This window comes from Lagenorhynchus albirostris, chromosome 17, assembly GCF_949774975.1.
Source record: "Lagenorhynchus albirostris chromosome 17, mLagAlb1.1, whole genome shotgun sequence".
NCBI lineage: Eukaryota > Metazoa > Chordata > Mammalia > Artiodactyla > Delphinidae > Lagenorhynchus > Lagenorhynchus albirostris.
The window spans coordinates 76,114,337-76,133,612 of NC_083111.1; the positions used below are offsets into that span (position 1 = coordinate 76,114,337).

At 41.8% G+C, this 19,276-nt stretch overlaps 1 long non-coding RNA gene across 1 annotated transcript in view; it reads left to right on the plus strand.

Annotated features, from left to right (window-relative positions):
- The window catches only part of LOC132508141 (uncharacterized), a 222,755-nt gene extending 203,862 nt beyond the window's left edge, over positions 1–18,893 (plus strand). The window contains exon 6 of the long non-coding RNA XR_009536449.1: positions 17,916–18,893. This is a non-coding gene — a long non-coding RNA (uncharacterized LOC132508141). The remainder of the gene's footprint in view (positions 1–17,915) is intronic.
- The last annotated feature ends 383 nt before the right edge of the window (positions 18,894–19,276 follow it).

The following is a 19,276-nucleotide window of genomic DNA, read 5'->3' on the forward strand; positions in this document are numbered from 1 at the left end:
ATCTCTTAAGTTCTATTAAGAAATCTTTTCAAGGGAATTGGCAAGCAGGGTCTTGCCAGTCAGCGGCTCTGATGGATGTGCCCATCAAGACATTGGATTCTCTGAGCTTCAATCTTTTGTATTGAAATTAAGACGGCACTTAGTGTAGACAACAAAAAAACATGTGTGGACCCTGAGAGCCCATCAGTGAATGTGTCTTAATAACTCGATTTCACCAATCCAGTTATACAGACATAGTCTCAAGTTTTCCACTTGGAATGAGAATTAGGGTGGACTTGGTTTTAGGACTTCATGGTAAGAGTCAGGAGGACTCTGCCCAGGGTGGCTGAGAGCACAGGAGCCAGATGTCAATTCCAAGCCACAGTCCTTACAGAAGAAAGAGTGGGATGAAATGAGTTTTTAAAAAATCCAAAGGGTAGTGATGAGCTGGGGTCCAGTCAATAATCATGAAATGAGATAATCCGGAATAAAATGAGAGAGAGCACAATTGCCCTGTGGAAAGCACTGCCTTTGGGTTCAAGCCAACCTAGGCTTGAAACCCACTTGCCCACATCTTAGCTCTGTGATTGAACAACCCATTTGAGATTTCTGAGCTCTGAGCCACTCTCTCTCTATCTGAAAAATAAAGAAAATGGTGTCAACATTCTCTCATTGTGAAGATTAAGAAAGTGGCAGAATGTCTGGCACATGAAATGTGTTTGATAGAAGCGGCTATTATTATAGGATGGTGGTGGTGTTTGTGCTGATAAAGATTGCTGGTGGTGGTGATGGTGATGATGATGGTGATGATGGTGATGATGATGATTGTGATGGTGATGATGGTGATGATGATGATGGTGATGATGATGGTGATGATGGTGATGGTGATGATGATGGTGATGATGGTGATGATGATGGTGATGATGATGGTGATGGTGATGATGGTGATGGTGATGATGGTGATGGTGATGATGGTGATGATGATGGTGATGATGGTGATGATGGTGGTGATGATGATGGTGATGATGATGGTGATGATGATGGTGATGGTGATGATGATGATGATGGTGATGGTGATGATGATTATGGTGATGATGGTGATGATGGTGGTGATTATGATGGTGATGGTGATGATCATTAGAAGTAGTAGTGGGCTTCCCTGGTGGCACAGTGGTTGGGAGTCCGCCTGCCGATGCAGGGGACACAGGTTTGTGCCCCGGTGCGGGAGGATCCCACATGCCACGGAGCAGCTGCGCCCGTGAGCCATGGCCGCTGAGCCTGCGCGTCCGGAGCCTGTGCTCTGCGGCAGGGGAGCCCACAACAGTGAGAAGCCCGCGTACCGCAAAAAAAAAAAAAAAAAAAAAAATAGTAGTAACAACCAGATGAATTCAGACCCAAGAGGATCTGGGATTTAGAATGATCATAGCTTCATTATCTCGTAATCAATCTTGTGGTACATGAGGGTTTAAAACGAACATAAAGGTGAACAAATCAACTTGGGAGCCTAAATGTTGTTTGGAAGAATTGGAAGAAATACCCACTCAGTGGGTAACCAAACCAAAATTTCCTCTCTAATTTGTGCCATAAATTCTTCCCTGTGCTGAGGACACAGAGGCAGATTAGACAGAATTCCTGCCCAGCAGAATTTACCTGCTCGAGAGGGAAAACAAATGACAAGCACATAGACAAATGAATTCAGGAGATAGGTCTGGATACTGATAAAACCTCTTAAAACTATACCAGGAATTATGTGTAGAGAGAAACGATTTTTGTTATGTGAAGAGGGAAAATCCAGAGCTGTTTTACCTAGAGTTGTCAGAAAAAGTCTCCCTGAGAAACAGGTTTTCAAATGGAAATGGTTAAAAAAGGAGAATCTAGTTTAGGTAGGACTGTGTAAAGCAGGGTAAGAATTTTGGATTTTTTTTTCCTAAGTAGAAAGGGAAATTATTCGATGGTTTTAAACAGGGAGGGATATAATCTGATTGTGCTTTAGAGAGATTACCGTGCTTGCTGAGCGTTAGGCATTGAGCTGGGGCCGGGGGTGTTGTGTGGGGAAGTAGTTTGGGAAGTTGCTGCAGAAATCCAGAAAAGAGATTGTGCTAGGTTCATGGTCACAGAGAAAAGGGATATGGCACAACTGGGGGATACATTTTGGAGATGTCCTGTCATGACTTATATGCCTGAGTGACAGAACTCTTCAAATCAGGAATAAACAGCCTCCCGAGCTGGGAAAAATCCATCGTCAGATGCCAGGTAAAGCAAGTCTACAGCCCTTCAGGGACTTGCCTTGTGTGCAGGACACATTCTTTAAAAAAGAAAACGTCCATAACTGAGCTTCAAATTCCCTTCATGACCTTGCTTCTACCTACCTCTAGGTCTTTCATTTGCACCAAGATTTTTGGTGCCTAAGTTATTGTTCATGGCATCCTTTCTCCTTGGCGTGCTCTAGGAAACATGTCCAGAACTCTTCACCTGGCTAATCCCCACACCTTCTCCAGATCTTACTTTAAATGTCATTTCCTTGGGAGCCTTTCCTGACTGCACACACTGGGTCTCTCCCCGATACACGCGAGTGTGGCACCCTGAGCTTCTTGGTAACGCTGACAGCACGATTACTATGTAACTTTCCCTGAGGGCTCACTGGCTGGCAGCCGCTTTTGGCCGGTTCACATGAAATGTCTACCTTAATCCTCGCAGCAGCATCATAAAGTAGGTAGTTGCATTAACTTCATTTTACATAGAAAGGATCTGAGTTTTGGGGTAGCACAGCTGATGGGGTCGTGGATCGGGGCTTGAGCAAGGCCGGCTGACTCAAATACTATAATTCTATACTACTGAGCTCTCACAGTCCCTTTCCCAGGAAGAGCTGAGCCATCCTCTCCCTGCTAAGCAGGAGGGACATTTTGATCTGGAAGCTCTCATGTGTGCGCTTTCCTTCCTGTGCACAAAGCTGGCCCTCTGATGACCCAAAGCAATGCAGTGCCATAAGCGCCTTCTCTCTTTTTGGCAGAGGAGTTGGGGAATCCATCTGGGCTTCGCATCGAGGGATGGGTTCGGAATCTGGACTCCCCCACGTAACTCGCTACATGTGCACAGCTTTGAACGAGACTGCTAAACTCTCTGAAGCGCTGTCTCCTTACCGGCACCAGGGTATGACGTCATCCCAGTTGTTATGAGTATTAAAATAGATGGTGTAGAAAACATCAGCAGTTCCATTCATAAAAGAAAAGCTCTTCACTTTTGCACATGACTTTTCAGCTTATGAAACTAAATCATAACTGTTTCTTCATTTGTCCTTAACACAGCAATTGATATTCTTCTTTTTTAAACATTTTTATTGGAGTATAATTGCTTCACAAAGGTGTGTTAGTTTCTGCTTTATAACAAAATGCATCAGCTACACATATGCATATATCCCCATATCTCCTCCCTCTTGTGTCTCCCTCCCACCCTCCCTATCCCACCCCTCTAGGTGGTCACAAAGCACCGAGCTGATCTCCCTGTGCTATGCGGCTGCTTCCCACTAGCTATCTGTTTTACATTTGGTAGTGTATATATGTCCATGCCACTCTCTCACTTCATCCCACTTCATCCCCTTCCCCCTCCCCGTGTCCTGAAGTCCATTCTCTAAATCTGCGTTATTATTCCTGTCCTGCCCCTACGTTGTTGAGAATGATTTTTTTTTGTTTTTTAGATTCAATATATATGTGTTAGATTATGGTATTGTTTTTCTCTTTCTGACTTACTTCACTCTGTATGACAGACTCTAGGTCCATCCACCTCACTACAAATAACTCAATTTCGTTCCTTTTTATGGCTGAGTAATATTCCATTGCCACATCTGTGCCACATCTGTACAACATCTTCTTTATCCATCCGTCTGTCGATGGACATTTAGGTTGCTTCCATGTCCTGGCTATTGTAAATAGTGCTACAAGGAACAGCAATTTTTGAATTATGGTTTTCTAAGGGTATATGCCCAGTAGTGGGATTGCCTCCATACTGTTCGCCATAGTGGCTGTATCAATTTGCATTCCCACCAACAGTGCCGGGGGTTCTCTTTTCTCCACACCCTCTGCAGCGTTTATTATTTGTAGATTTTTTGATGATGGCCGTTCTGACTGGTGTGAGGTGTTACCTCATTGTAGTTTTGATTTGCATTTCTCTAATGATTAGTGATGTTGAGCACCCTTTCATGTGTTAGTTGGAAATCTGTATATCTTCTTTGGGGAAATGTCTATTTAGGTCTTCTGCCCATTTTTGGATTGGGTTGTTTTTTTGATATTGAGCTTCATGAGCTGCTTGTATATTTTGGAGATTAATCCTTTGTCAGTTGCTTCATTTGCAAATATTTTCTCCCATTCTGAGGGTTGTCTTTTCATCTTGTTGATGGTTTCCTTTGCTGTGCAAAAGCTTTTAAGTTTCATTAGGTCCCATTTGTTTATTTTTGTTTTTATTTCCATTTCTCTAGGAGGCGGGTCAAAAAGGATCTTGCTGTAATTTATGTCATAGAATGTTCTGCCTATGTTTTCCTCTAAACATTTTATAGTATCTGGACTTACATTTAGGTCTTTAATCCATTTTGAGTTTATTTTTGTGTATGGTGTTAGGGAGTGTTCTAAATTCATTTTTTTACATGTAGCTGTCCAGTTTCCCAGCACCACTTATTGAAGAGGCTGTCTTTTCTCCATTGTATATTCTTGCCTACTTTATCAAAAATAAGGTGACCATATGTGCGTGGGTTTATCTCTGGGCTTTCTATCCTGTTCCATTGATCTATATTTCTGTTTTTGTGCCAGTACCATACTGTCTTGATTACGGTAGCTTTGTAATATAGTCTGAAGTCAGGGAGTCTGATTCCTCCATCTCTGTTATTCTTTCTAAAGATTGCTTTGGCTATTAGGGGTGTTTTGTGTTTCCATACAAATAGTGAAATTTTTTGTTCTAGTTCTGTGAAAAATGCCATTGATAGTTTGATAGGGATTGCATTGAATCTGTAGATGGCTTTGGGTAGTATAGTCATTTTCACAATGTTGATTCTTCCAATCAAAGAACATGGTATATCTCTCCATCTGTTTGTATCAGCTTTAATTTCTTTCATCAGTGTCTTATAGTCTTCTGCATACAGGTCTTTTGTCTCCTTAGGTAGGTTTATTCCCAGGTATTTTATCCTTTTTGTTGCAGTGGTAAATGGGAGTGTTTCCTTAATTTCTCTTTCAGATTTTTCATTGTTAGTGTATAGGAATGCAAGAGATTTCTGTGCATTAATTTTGTATCCTGCTACTCTACCAAATTCATTGATTAGCTCTAGTAGTTTTCTGGTAGCATCTTTAGGATTCTCTCTGTGTAGTATCATGTCATCTGCAAACAGTGACAGCTTTACTTCTTCTTTTCCAATTTGGATTCCTTTTTCTTTTTCCTCTCTGATTGCTGTGGCTAAAACTTCCAAAACTATGTTGAATAAGAGTGAGAGTGGGCAACCTTGTCTTATTCCTGAGCTTAGAGGAAACGTTTTCAGTTTTTCACCATTGACAATGATGTTGGCTGTGGGTTTGTCATACATGGCCTTTATTATGTTGAGGTAAGTTCCCTCTATGCCTACTTTCTGGAGGGTTTTTATCATAAATGGGTGTTGAATTTTGTGGAAAGTTTTTTCTGCATCTATTGAGATGATCATATGTTTTTTTCCCTTCAGTTTATCATATTGATTGATTTGCATATATTGAAGAATCCTTGCATTCCTGGGATAAACCCCACTTGATCACGGTGTATGAGCCTTTTAATGTCCTGTTGGATTCTGTCTGCTAGTATTTTGTTGAGGATTTTTGCATCTATGTTCATCAGTGATATTGGCCTGTAGTTTTCTTTCTTTGGGACATCTTTGACTGGTTTTGGTATCAGGTTGATGGTGGCCTCGTAGAATGAGTTTGGGAGTGTTCCTCCTTCTGGTATATTTTGGAAGAGTTTGAGAAGGATAGGTGATAGCTCTTCTCTAAATGTTTGATAGAATTCGCCTGTGAAGCCATCTGGTCCTGGGCTTTTGTTTGTTGCAAGATTTTTAATCACAGTTTCAATTTCAGTGCTTGTGATTGGCCTGTTTATATTTTCTGTTTCTTCCTGGTTCAGTCTTGGAAGGTTGTGCTTTTCTAAAAATGTGTCCATTTCTTCCAGATTGTGCATTTTATTGGCATAGAGTTGCTTGTAGTAATCTCTCATGATCCTTTGTATTTCTACAGTGTCAGTTGTTACTTCTCCTTTTTCATTTCTAATTCTATTGATTTGAGTCTTCTCCCTTTTTTTCTTGATGTGTCTGGGTAATGTTTTATCAATTTTGTTTATCTTCTCAAAGAACCAGCTTTTAGTTTTATTGATCTTTGCTATTGCTTCTTTCATTTCTTTTTCATTTATTTCTGATCTCTTTTATGATTTCTTTCCTTCTGCTAACTTTGGGGTTTTTTGGCTCTTCTTTCTCTAATTGTTTTAGGTGTAAGGTTAGGTTGTTTATTTGAGATGTTTCTTGTTTCTTGAGGTAGGATTGTATTGCTATAAGCTTCCCTCTTAGAACTTCTTTTGCTGCAACCCATAGGTTTTGGGTCCTCGTGTTTTCATTGTCATTTGTTTCTAGATATTTTTGGATTTCCTCTTTTTTTTTTTTTTGCGGTACGCGGGCCTCTCACTGTTGTGGCCTCTCCCGTTGCGGAGCACAGGCTCCGGACGTGCAGGCTCAGCGGCCATGACTTACAGGCCCAGCCGCTCCGCGGCATGTGGGATCCTCCCGGAAAGGGGCACGAACCCGTGTCCCCTGCATCAGCAGACAGACTCTCAACCGTGCGCGGCCACCAGGGAAGCCCAATGTGGACCATTTTTAAAGTCTTTATTGAACTTGTTACAGTGTTGCTTCTGTTCTATGTTTTGGCCTTCTAGCCGGAGGCACGTGGGGTCTCAGCTCCCTGACCAGGGCTAGAATCCACAAACCCTGCATTGGAAGGCGAAATCCTAACTACTGGACCACCAGGGAGTCCCTGCGTTTGTTCTTAAAATAACCCAGGCTATCTAAACACAAATGTGGGACAGCACAATTGACATAATTGCAATTTCTTGTTGGCTTGCATGGATTGACTTTTTGGATAAAAATCACAGAATCAACTTAGACCCTGGCTCTCCCACTTTGAAATGCTGTTATCTTGGGAAATACCCTTCTGCTCTTTGAGCTCCTGAAAATAATAAAAAATATGTTATATCCTATCTACCAGTCTCGTAAGGTTGGGGTGAGAATCAAGATGGCCGGTGTGGGATTGTTCAGTGAACTGTAGAGGGCTATTCAAAACTGAGTTGTTGAGCTTCCCTGGTGGCGCAGTGGTTGAGAGTCCGCCTGCCGATGCAGGGGACACGGGTTCGTGCCCCAGCCCGGGAAGATCCCACATGCCGCAGAGCGGCTGGGGCCGTGAGCCATGGCCACTGAGCCTGCGCGTCCGGAGCCTGTGCTCCACAACGGGAGAGGCCACAACAGTGAGAGGCCTGCGTACCGCAAAAACCAGAGTTGTTATTACCTGATCTCTGTTTCTGTGTTTACTCTGCATATTTGAAATCAAATTTGAAACTCATCAATTCTGACTTCTCTGTAGCATCCTGAAAGATGTACGCAGTGGGTTGGACGCCCACTCTGCTCCAGAAAACTTTCTTCATAATTACCATTTATTGACCACTGGCTTGGGTCTGGCCCACTGCTTATTCTCTGGTGCATATTATTGTAGATGGTCACATGCAACTTTCAGAGCAACCTGCTTTGTGTAAAATGCTGTAAGTGCTCAGAGAATACTCGAAAATTTAATGGGACTGACCTTCCCCTGGAGATTTTAGTCATAGGTCTGCAGAGAAGCAAAAAGTTTTTCAGTGATAACACCTTGTCTCACAGAGGGCTTTTTCAAGAGCATGAGTTGAAAGTTTCACCTTTCTTCCTCCCTTCTTTCCTCCCCCTCTCCTCATTTGTTTATGAATCCTGCTTCCTTAATCACTGTCAGTGCGCCTTTCTACTCTGCAGATTGAACCTTTGAACCCGGAGAAATGTCTTGGTCAAGTGGAACCTCTCATTAGCCTCCTCTTAGGGCTGTTGTGAGCATCCTGTGTGGAAATCACACAGCCCAATTCCTGGTGCTTAATAAACAACAAGTTGAAGGTGAGGCCAGCTACCGACCCACTCTGCTGTCTCCAGGGTTGCCTCCCACATGGCAGTAACATAAAAATATACAGATCAAACATTACAGTTCCAAAGAATAATTCACTTGGTTTTGGTGGCTAAGACAAGGTCACAGACAGAAGTGGAACCCCAGAAAGAGGAGGAGGGAAAGGTTGGAGGCAGAACTTTAGTCCTGCTCCAGTAGGATTTACATGGCAGGTAAGAGAATGCATCCTCTTTTTCATTGACCCACAAGGCAAAGAGTGAGAGACCTAAGTGGTGGAATTTATCCTATTTTTTTAGGCAGCCGATGGTAACTTTGTTCAATGGATTAAATGTTCTTTGTTGTCCTGGAGACCAAGGAGAACAGGAATGGAGAGAAAGTGGAAGCACCCCACTTTCCGAAAACTTCAGCCTCCTTCCTGGTACTTCAGTGTCTTCCCCAGCACCTCTGAACGTGTACAAGGGGTCAGGGAAGACCCCTTTTGTATTGGCCAAGGCAGGGAATGTGGGAAGGGGAAAAAAGAGTTCCCCTTAGGAAAAAGAAAGTTTGATTTCTGAAACTGAACTGCCAGATGAAAAGTACCAGGTACACAGATGTCCAGTAAATTGTAGCTATTATTATCTGTTTCAACCTTACATTCCAGTGATTCATGTCTCTTATCTCCCCTGCTTGAATTTAAGTGCCTGACAATAGGATGCATATCTGATTTATCTTTTTATTGCCTATAAAACTTTGCACATAGAAGGAGTGAGGTAAATATTTGTGTAATAAGTTATGTGTGTGTGCATGCGTGTGTATAATCATAGGAAACCAATCGCTGCTTTGTGACTCATCAGTAAGTATGAACTGAAACCTCTGAACTGAGACTTCTCATGCTGGGTATTGATGGTAGGCATGACAAATTCAGAATGATGGGCTTTGAGGCAACATTTTAAATGACCAGAAATCTCAAACCTTAAGATTTTCCACCAACAATTTGTCTCAGAGTTAGCTAAGATTTACTGAACTCTGTGTGTTAAATGTTATGTTAAGAGATTCCGTATGATATTTACAGTTTAAAAAGCTCTGAAAAAAAGATGTCACCACCTCCATCTTACAGATAAGAAAACTGAGGTTTAGAGAGGTGAAATAATTTGTCCAAGGTCATGTACCAGTACCAAGTTGAGCTGAGATGCTGAATTCAAGCACATATGTTTCTTGGGAAAGACTATGAATTTGACAGCTGTAAGGAATTACCTTATTGATCATTTTTTCATTCAAGTCCCCTGGTAATCAGTAGAAACGGCTCAATCAGCCGACGGTGGCCATTTAGCAAACTCGAGAAAATCAAGTTAGATGTGGAGTGTCCGTTCAAAGAACCAGCAAGCCTTAGAGGGAAGATGGAGGTAAACTGAAAACTACCCTTTATTCCTTAAGTGACATGGGATATGAAGTGTTTGACGTTTCTCCTCCCTCGGAAATTAGGGAATAATAAAACTTAGGGTTGGAAGGGGCACCAAGAACCCCCAATTCTAGTGACACTTTCTTGGAATCCTTCCCCGGCATTCGTGACTGTATCAAACCCATTTATTATACCGTTAGAATGGTACAGTTCTCTTTCATTGTTCTTATCTTCCTCACTAGGAGCTGAATCTGTTTTCAGTTTCCACTCTGAGCACTGGCGCATGGAAGGTGCTGTGTATGTGTTTGTAAAAACAAATTTTCTGAATTATCTTTCGGGGGCATATGAAGCAGGTTTTTTTTTTTAATCAAATTCAATGACCCCCCCCAAAAAAACCCAAAAAACAAATGACAGAAAACAAACTAAAAATATATTAGGCGAAAGTATAATTATTTTGGATCAACTAATTAAAATTTGGAAAGCAGTGATGCAGCTTTTTTTTTACATCTTTATTGGAGTGTAATTGCTTTACAATGTTGTGTTAGTTTCTGCTGTATGACAAAGTGAATCAGCTATACGTATACACATATCCCCATATCCCCTCCCTCTTGCGTCTCCCTCCCACCTTCCTTATCCCACCCCTCTAGGTGATCACAACGATGCAGCTTAATATATATAAGTTAAATAAGTAAAATAACCAGAACCCCAATGAGTAGCAGTATATTTCCTTCCTTCAGTGCCTCTGCTTCTTCCTGCAGATGAGCTATGGTCTTCTTCTGAAGATGGGACGGGAAACCCAGGCACTTTCTAGGCTAAGTTATCTCTGTGTTGGACTAGTTCCCATTCTGCAAAATCCCAGGGAAGTTCTCTGGTTGGGAAGCACTGGGTCTTGAGTCAACGCACGTTCAAGGCTTAGCCTGCGTTAAATATTTTCTGCCACAAACCACAAGGTAGGAGGGAATAGGATTGCTCCCCCAAGAGAAAAAGGAGCTGATGTTGAAGAGGTAAAGGTTGCTGGGCAGAAACAAAGCAGAATGAAGCAGTATGACTACTATGTTAGCCTTAGCTGGGGCATGTCTCTCCCTTCAAGACAGAAGCTTCTCCTGAAGTCAGGAGAAAAACTCTTTTCCTCCTGAGCCCATGTGTCTCCTTCTTACAGGTAAGGGTTTAGTATGGTGCACTCTGTCTTTGGTGCTGACCTTTGGACTGGACAGATTTTATAAATCTATGTATGTACATGTATGTATATATCCATGTACAAAACATGTGTGTGTATATTACATGTCTCTTCCTCCCTTCCCATGGGCTCGCCACTTCCACAGCTCCTTACTCTACAGCAGTTCTCCTAGTGAGCACGTCATCCCTCCCAATACAACAGGTCTTCCCTACAGGAGTTTATTCCACCACAAGGATAAGGTTAAGAAAGACTCCGTGGAACTACAGAGTTACATGTTGGGCGCCACTGTATAACCCAAGAATCCTTTTCCCCACTCAGTGGGAATTCTTTGAGTACAAGGACTGTGAGTCCTTCTCTTGCGTTCTGCACAGCCCTTAACGTGGAGTGTAGAACATGGTAGATCTATCACTAGCGTATGAATGAATGAACGGCTAAAATCCTTACAGCTCAAAACCACACGCTAACTAGTTTCCGTGAGTTAAAGCTTTAATAATTCATCTATATCTGATGTATGATTTTTATCGTCAAATCTGATCATGTTTTATTATAATTAACCTTTTTAGTTTCATAATTAGCAAACTTCAAAGTTTCATAAAATTTAATAAACCTAATCCTTTTAATAAAGTTGATTAGTTTCTGCCATTCAATTTGCTAATTGAATTAAAAGCTGATGACTCTGGCTCTTCTACAATATAATATTTAGAAGCAATACTTAGTCCATAGAAATTTGTTTCCTATGAAAACACCTGTTACAAAGGATAAAATTTGATCAGGATAAAGACAAATTTAGAGTTTATATTGAATCTTAAACAAAACATGAACTTGTTAATATCCTTTTCCTATGGTTGATAGTTGCTTGGATTTTGACTTTAGAAAATATATTTTAGCTTCAAATGACCGAACTTCAGTGAAATTGGTTTAGTCAAAATTTGAGGTAGTTTTTGATTGGAGATAAGGTAGTGCATCTTCACTTGGGATTTATTTTTCAGAATGGATGAGCGTTTTGGTTGACATTTGTCCGCGCGAATGAATCAACAGAGCTGTGTGAAAGAGACTGGCTCATTCTGCAGCCTTTAGAAAAGGAGTTTTTTGGGGGACCAAGGTGTCTGTCTCAGAAGTAAGGGATGGTGAACAGATTCTCAGATACTGGTTTTCTGTCTACCTCCTATTCTGTCTTTGAAAGAAAGAAAGAAAATTAGATGGACAGGCAGACAGAAAAAAAAAAAAGAAGAACTACCCAAACTAGCAACTTAAACTACAGTATTTGCTATTAAAGACCTGTGAGGGGTTTTTTGTGGAGCTGAACAATGAGGGCATCCCAGCTAGCCTTGGGATGAGAGCATTTGCATTGGTATCTATTTCTAAGGAAAGCTCTCGTGATAGAAATCTGTAAGAGGTCAGTGAAAGCATGCACATTTGATACTTTCTCAGAATACAGAAATTAGTATTGTATTCATCAGAATCCCCAGAGCCTAGCCCTGAACTCCTTGGATGGTTTTTTGAGTGCAAATGTGGTGAATCTCCTTCCAAAGAGTGAGCACCATGGTGTCACGCCCCGGGGGAGGATGGAGAAGGGTGCATCTGGAGACTAGCAAAATCCAGACGCCGGGCGATTGGAACCAAGGAAGGAATTTGAGGCAGGGCCAGGAAGAGTGCAATGCCTTAGGTGCTCAGGGCCTGTGAGAGGCAGGGAACAGGAGACAAATACAACCGTGAGAGAGCAGAGCGTGAGCAGGAATGTGACATGGAAGTTCCTTTCTCTTGGGGTTGGTGGCTTGAACTGGGAGTTACTTAGTCTAATAGCCAAATCTTACCCTGGTTGTCATCTGATGTAATGTGCCCTTAGTCAGTGTTTGCTGAATCGAATTGAACTTCAGGAATAGTTCAGTTTGTACAAATAATAGCTCAGTTTTGTAAACCAGACACTTTACACTCACAATGCTTCAGTTTAAACATTATTTTCCCTGTTTAATGCTTGAGGAAGAAAAGCCTGAGAGAGCTCATCTTGCTTGAAATCCCACAGGGAATCAGCCTTTCAGCCGCCACTTCTATCTGATTCCAAAACTAAGCCTGCTGTCTGTGCCATGTCGCCTTCATAGACTAGGAAGGAGTGGGGCATGGGTCAGGGACGACAGGTAGTGAATGGAAAGTGGGACGGAAGGGAAGGAAAGATGGAGATTACACCTAGGGGAAATTGTGTGTTTGTTTCGGGGGGCTTGGGGAGAGCATTCCTTTCCAGTTTCTGGGAAATGGCTGTTCTGCCAGCAGTCTGTGAATTCTCAGACTCAGGAAAATTAGACTCAGGTCTTACTTTCTCAGTGCCTGGAATAAGCAATCTACTCTCCTGGGTCCTAAGTTATCAGCGCTCAAGGTATTCAGTGGAGCCGTGTGAGTGGACCCCCATGGTTACCAGGTAGTGGAGCCGAAGGCGAGAATCTGGGATTTGGAGTCGGGGAGATTTGAGCTCAAGTCTTGGTTCTGCTGCTCGTTGCCTAAGGGAAACTGGACACACTTAAACATTCCTTGAGCCGTGGCTGCAAAATAAATGAAACTGGATATAATTTGCTTCTCAAAGAGTTATTATAACAATTCAATTAGATAATGTATGCCAGTGAGCCTAGTACAATGCCTGGTACATTGCAGGCTTTTAATATATTAACTCGCCACTCTTTAACAAGATGATGTAATTCCAACTTCAGTGCCTTTCCACTACACACTCAATGGTTCACGTCACCAAACGCAGCACTTACATGCCAACTATTTGGCTTATAGGATAATAGGAAAGATTACCTAGATCAAGATCTTGGTGAAGTTGGAGAGTGAGCAAAGTTTGATTTCAGTATAGTAGAACGCGTCTCATGAATTATTTATTTTTCTTTCAAAGACACTCGCTCCAGCCTCCTCATTTGGAGAATATATTTCTATCAGGCTCTGTCTAAACTTCCACCTAACCAAAACTACTGGAAAGACATGCTTTACTATTCACCCTACACACCTTAATTTTTTACTGTTAGTGTAAACAGTGATTGTTCCTAGCATTATTTTCTTCATTCTTATTCCCTCTGTGGAAAGAGAGGCTCTGTCTATAGTTAAATACTTAACATATCTTCCAAAATTTAGGGCAAGTGTGTGGGATGGGCAGAATACCTTCCTTACAGTCATGACACAGAGTGGGTGCTGACCCAGCAACACTAAGTGCTAACCCCACTCGGAATGAATGGATTTTCTTTCTGCACTGCTCTCTGTACCATTTCTCAGCCTTGAAGGCGGAGCAAGCCTGAGGATCAGAATTGAGCGTAGCAGTGATCATGCTTTGAATATCCCACTCCAATAAAAAGAGCAGGTTTCCTCCTGTTCGAAATGAGGACAACAACATTTCCGCGCTTCTTTCGTAAACTCACATTGAGTGAGACGTATAATAGCGCTTTGCACAATCGGATACATTACAAACCTATAAGGATGGGGTTCCCTCCTGATGGTGCGATTACTCTTCCCTTGGCTGACTCCTAGTTCTTGGACATCTGATTACCAATGGCCTCCTTCTGCATTTGTTGTCAGGGAGTAGAGGTTAGGTATCATTGTCTATCTGGTTAACCTTATCATTATTTGATTAACTAGCTGTTTGACTTTGCATTAGGACCCTCTGTAATTGTGCCTTGATATTGGGAGGGTGGAGGATCCTTCATGGGAATTTTCAAAACCCGAAGGACCAAAATAACTCATTGTAAAAGCATATTAAATATACATTTGATTTTTATAAGGTCATTGGAATACAGTAAGGCTTCACAAAATCTTCCTGAGACGTGGCTCAGTGCAACATATAGAGGGTTAAAGCACTGTTGAGGAAGGTGTGGGTTTCAAAAGGTTTAAATGATGCTATTGCAATAACTTTATAAAACTCTGCATTCAATGATTCTTGAAATCGAGGCTAGCTCTCATTCATTTATTCACTCACTCAACAAATAATTACTGAGCTTCTACTGTATTCCAGTAGCTGTTTACCAATATTTTATGCGTCTATATCAAATTCATTGGTTTGGTTGAAACCTGACTTCCCTCCTTGTCATTCTAGGGCTTATTTGGACAAGTTATTATGTCTTTTGTGCAGAGATAACTAGTTCTTGGGAAGACGGTGGCCTCCAGGGCTGCACCTGAGCCAATCACGATGCACTCAGAGTGGCTGAGTGATTGACGTGTTGCATAAATAGAATGCTGAAAACACAATATGGGAGTGGAAGAGCCAAATGTCAAAAAAAAAAATAAAAGGCTCCGAAAATAACCGTTCAAATGTATGCAAATTGCCTAATTAATTGACCTCAGTTGTGCGTGCTGACATCCTTTGCCTTTCCCTTTGTGAACTGGTTATATTTCCTGTGCTCCAAAACAATATTCCAAGGTGAATTAAACCCTTTCAAGCTATAAGTTAATATTCAATTCATATATAAACACATTTATAAACATTCATCGAATTCAAATTACTCATTTCATAAGTACTATTTTCTTCATTTTCAGCTAATAGATGTGTTCTCTGCATTTATTCAGTGTTGGTCTTAAGGAGTTCACGTGTGGGGAGGTGATAGTTATTTAAATGGCAACATAGTGTTTACTTTCAGGTTGATTAAGAGTTTTCCTAGCTCCCAGCTGTTTGTTTCTGTAAAGATTTAGTGCAAAGGCTTCATTTGGAGTGTTGGTGAGGTGAGTAAAATATAATGATGATGATTATCAGAGAACTCTTCATCCCAGAGCATTTGCTTTAAAGAGATGTCAAAGGGAAGACCCACTAGGCTGAACTCAGGAGAGAGTAAAATGCATCTTAATGGGGTCAGCGTAACCTCAGATGTAGCTTCAGCTCGGCATTATATTTATTTGTCCATTCATTAATTAAATGGCTAATGGATGTAGTTGGGTTGGCCAAAAAGTTCGTTAGGGTTTTTCCGTAACGTCTTACAGAAAAACCCGAATGAAGCTTTTGGCCAACCCAATATTTATTCATTGTTATCAGTCTACCCATTCATCCACCTAAAGATTAACTCACTCAATAAACATATGCAAACTATCTTTCAGCATCGAAATTTGAAAACTGATTGATCCAATGCAAGTTCCTGGGTCACATCACAGATCCACAGAATCTGACACATGTACATTTTAAATAAACTTCCAGAGTAATTATTATACGCATCAGAATACTTCTGTCTTACATAAATACATATTACGTACATGCTTAGTGCCAGGCGCTGAAATAGGTGATGGGCACTGGGGTTGCATTTGTGAATGAGGCAGACACTCCCTTCTTTAAGACATTGATATTTATAATTAAGCACAACAAGTACTATCACAGGGGACATATAAGGAGTTATGGGACGGTATAACCAGTGATCCTAAAGTAAGGTAAGAGTCAGGAAAGGGCTCCCTAAGAATATCATGTTTAAGTAAGTAATCCCTGAAGGTTGAATGGGGTTTAGCCACATGGAAAAAGATTAACCAGATTGCACGGTCTATGCTGCTGTTTGGGGTGTGGGATGGGTAATTTGAACCAAAAGATGACATAGACCTGGAGTTTATCATCTGCTCTGGAAGACAGACAAAGTGAGCAATAATTACATTTTGGCTACAAGCACTAAGTCATGATGAATCAAACATGTTCTGGGGTCAGAATTTGAAGCCATTTCACCATCGTGTGACACCAGGAAAGTCAATCTCTTTGCACCTCAGTTTTCTTCTTTTTATAAGAAGGCACAGTATCCCTTCCTCGCCAGAATGCTCTGATGGTTGAACGATATCATCATATGTAGCAAATACTAAAGGAGCACGGAGAAACCTGGTGGTCTTGGGAAAGGCTTCTCAGAGACCAGAAGAAAATATGTGATAGAGCCTTCTCTCCAGGGATGCTGCTGGCATTGGCCACGGGCAGCGCTTTGGGAGTCATCTCTCACCCTTTAGATGCCAGTGGGGGACCAGACCTAGAGGAGGTGGAGCCCTGGAAGCAACAGGAAGTGGTTTCACAGGGATTCGGTAGAGCTACCTGAGCCTACAGCTCCTTGAAGATGGAGGCATCAGAGTCTGGCCAGAGACCCAGGCAATCAGCTAAGGCAGGTATGAGAGGAAAATGGTGGGCGCCACATGGTCACTGAGAGGACCAGGCACGAAACTACAGGTGAAACATCTCCAGGGAAAGCCCAGCGATGTGGGAGAGGTTAGAAACCTCCAAGCCAGGGCAGATCCACAAGATTTCCATTGAGCGGTCATCATTGTGGCCTAACTTTGCTCACTGTCTGGTGTGATCTGGCAACCCGGGCAAGAGTGCTGTGTACTGGAACCATATTGGGCATGGTGGTGGTTCGTAATTTAAATGGCACTGTTGCTGATTTTGTGTGCTCTATGACTGCCCTTTGTGAGAACATCAGAGAACATCAAAAAGTCAATGCACTTAGTATGATCATCTCCAGGTCCATCCATGTTGCTGCAAATGGCATTATTTCATTCTTTTTAATGGCTGAGTAATATTCCATTGTATCGTATATATGTACCATATCTTCTTTATCCATTCATCTGTCGATGGACATTTAGGTTGCTTCCATGTCTTGGCTCTTGTAAACAGTGCTGCAATGAACATTGGGATGCATGTATCCTTTCATACTAGGTGAAGTAAGACAGAGAAGGACAAATATCATATGATATTGCTTATATGGGGAATCTAAAAAATAATGATACAAATGAACTTATTTACAAAACAGGAACAGACTCACAGACTTAACTTATGGTTACTGGGGGGAAGGGTTGGGGAATTTGGGATTGACATGTATATACACTACTATATTTAAAATAGATAACCAATAAGGACCTACTGTATAGCACCGGGAACTCTGTTCAGTATTCTGTAATGACCTAAATGGGAAAAGAATTTGAAAAAGAATAGATACATGTATTTGTAGAACTGAATCACTTTGCTGTACACCTGAAACTAGCACATTGTTAATCAACTATACTCCAATATAAAATAAAAAATTTTTAAAAAGTCAATGCACTTTATCACTGACCACAAAGATTTTTAAGTGTATATTGGTCATAATTTCTTCCCAAACTTACTTTGCAAGACGAAACGCTCAAACCTTTGCTTCTCTCCTTTGACCGCCTCCTCTTTTGCTCTTTTCTCTTCTTCCTTCATTCTTTCTTCCTGTTTTCTTCTTTCTCCACCCAGAGGTCTGACTTGAGATCTTTCTTCAGCTTCTTACAATCTGTGCACGAGTGAATTCCTCGATGAAGCCGCGTAAGTTATGAAGAAGGAAGAGGTGTCTGCTACTTTACCCATCCGGAAGTGTTTTCATTGCCTTTGTTTATTTTTCTTCTAAGCTGTGGAGAGAGCAGAACATGGTCACGCACAATTTCTGGGTGAAGCCACCTGCTATCATTTCCAGTGTTGAGATTTCTAAGAGCCAAAGCTTTTTAACTCTGCACGCTTCAGTGTGTCAGCATTAAACACTTAACTGTTTGTTTGTGTGTCAAAGAGGCAGGCCCAGCAGGGGACAAAAAAGAAAACACAGGATTCCTGTGTGAGAAGAGCTTAGCAGCTAAGGCTGGGGAGGGGGTGAAGGTTGGGACCACAGGCACGTCACAACACACGGGAGAAAACCCACACATGGGTGTGTGGCTATGTACGTGCATGTTTGCATACATACATGTGTGTGCATGTGTGTGAATGAATATATGTCACTGTGTTTTCCTGCGTGGCACGCGGAAGTGGGACAGCACTTGTATGTGTGCTGGTGTGAGTGTGTGTTTGCACAGTGCCTCCAGGAACTGCTGAGTGGGTACTGAGAACTTAGGACTCCAAATTGCATTTTGAGGCAGGAGAAGACACTCCAATTGTTTTTCGATGGTGAAGTATAACATATGTCAAGAATGGTACACAGGGACTTCCCTGATGGTCCAGCAGTTAAGACTCTGTGCTTCCACTGCAGTGAGGGGCATGGGTTCAATCCCTGTTTGGGGAACTAAGATCCCACATGTCACACAGTGTGGCCCCCCCAAAAATCAATCCAAAATAAAGAATAATACACAAATGATTAGGATGAATTTTCACAGATTGAACACATTTGTGTAACCAGTACCAAGATCAAGAAACACAATATTACCAGAATGATGGAGGCCCTCTCACCCCATCCGATCATACCTCTCCCAAAAGGTAACTACTTTCCTGATTTGTAACAGTACATATGTGTTTTCCCTGTTTTTTAACTTGATAGAAAGCATATACATGTATCCTGTACTTTTTCATGCCTGGCATCTTTCACTCAGTAGACTTTTTGTGAGACTCATCAATTTACAGGGGTTTTTTTTTGTTTGTTTGTTTTGCAGTATGCGGGCCTCTCATTGTTGTGGCCTCTCCCGTTGCAGAGCACAGGCTCCGGCCGCGCAGGCTCAGCGGCCGTGGCTCACGGGCCCAGCTGCTCCGCGGCATGTGGGATCTTCCCCGACCAGGGCACGAACCCGCGTCCCCTGCATCGGCAGGTGGACTCTCAACCACTGCGCCACCAGGTAAGCCCTTTTTTTTTTTTTCTA